Source organism: Thamnophis elegans, chromosome 6 (genome assembly GCF_009769535.1).
Source record: "Thamnophis elegans isolate rThaEle1 chromosome 6, rThaEle1.pri, whole genome shotgun sequence".
NCBI classification, from domain to species: Eukaryota; Metazoa; Chordata; class Lepidosauria; order Squamata; family Colubridae; genus Thamnophis; species Thamnophis elegans.
This window is the reverse complement of record NC_045546.1, coordinates 41,022,382-41,024,246: the sequence shown is the minus strand read 5'-3', so window position 1 is coordinate 41,024,246 and position 1,865 is coordinate 41,022,382.

The following is a 1,865-nucleotide window of genomic DNA, read 5'->3' as shown; positions in this document are numbered from 1 at the left end:
TCCCACCAAAAATAAGCAAAACAATAAAATAGAATGAGAGGAAAGAGGAATGAAGGGATGCCTTGCCTTGCCTAGCGTTTCTCCCAGAACTATTCTATGCCAACTCAAATTCAGTTGGCGAACTTCATTACTTGCATATATACATAATGTGAGTTATGGTGCACTGTGAGTTGTGTGCAGGCATTTATACCACCAGGAAATCCTTTTATCCATGTTAATGGGCTTTGCTAGGCAGGGTTGCTTAATCACTCTGGAAACTCCTTCTTTCCCACCCAAAGGCAACAGATACCCAATTAATGAGGACAAACAAGAGAGCTAGTTTTTCAAATTCTTTCAAGCTGGCTTTTGTGAAGGAAACAATATTGGATAAAGCTATATGAGGGAGTCATTTTACCCCAGTTTCTGCGCATGAGAAGGAAGAAAGCTACTCGGCGTTATCTTAGGAACACCTGTCTAGGCTTTCTCTATCCCCAGTAAATATTGAGAAATTAAAATGTTATACATGATATTACATTCCAGACTGCAGCAATCTGATTTATTTCTTTATAGCTGGAGAATATAAATATTAATAATTAATTGAAAGCATCTTAAATATATTTTAGAGTATGGGAAAACCAGGTTGGATATATTATTTTATGAATCAGTGTTTATTATTTTAGGACATGGGAAGACATCAGTTTTAACAACAACAGCAGCAGCAGCAGCAGCAAGAATGACAACAATAACACTTGGTACCATGTCCAAGAATTTTATAATATACATCAACAAATTGCAGCTTCCTGCAATAATACCAGCAGAACTGCAAAAACTGCACTACTCGGAACATTGTATATTTTAAGAAGATACTTGGTTGATATCTAGGACGCTGGCAGCAACTCATATCAACTATTAGCAACAGTCAATGGTATTTGTGATGCATTTTTTAATGTTCCATTGACTGAGTTTAATGTATAATAATAATAACAACAACAACAACAACAACAACAACAACAACAACTCCGCCATTGCTGGTCCCAAGTCCGGATGAGAAAGGAGGGGGGTTGGGGTCAGGTTGGCAACTGGCCCCATAAAAAAACCCCGCCAACCCATAGAATATGGTGAAAGAAACAAATAAAAATTTTATACCGCATCGGTCGTCGCGTGGGTTAACAAGGGCCGCGGTAGATGTTGGGGTCCCTGGACACCCGTCGACAAGTGGGCTACAAGTGGACCAGCCAACAAAATGACAAAAATATAATGCAGATGAAAACCGTGCCATGATGGCCTGTTACTACAACTCAGAGCCAGAAAAAAGAGGTTATTTAAAGCAAATGTATGAATTATGGAAACAACAATATCCAGATTCAAATGTTAGTAAACAACGACTAGCAGATCAAAGGCAATTTATTATACAGAATAAAGTGTTTAGTGAAGTTGAACTTGAGGAAATTCAGGCAAATTGCAAAACCCAAAAAACAATATCACACGGAGAAATAACTGATATTCAAGACACAACTAAAGACATTATAGTAGAACTCCCAGAAGAAGCTCTCGGGGAGGAAATAACACCACCACCACTAGAACCAGTTATCACTGAACCAACTGATGAACTAACTCAAAAACAAAAAGAATTGAAGGATAAGATCATGGAGCATTTTCTGCTTAATGAGGAAAGGCAACGTCTACCATCACTAAAAACTGTGCCTAAGAAAATTTTGGCCCCTATCATGAAAATGGTTAATGCAGTGTTTTCAACAATTGAATTGGGATCCATCTTGGAAACGAACCAGTTAATGTACAGCACAGCTGTAATAGTCACTAATGAACTAGGCATTAAAATCAAAGTACCTAGTCACACAACAGAAAAAGCGTCAAAGCCAAAGTGG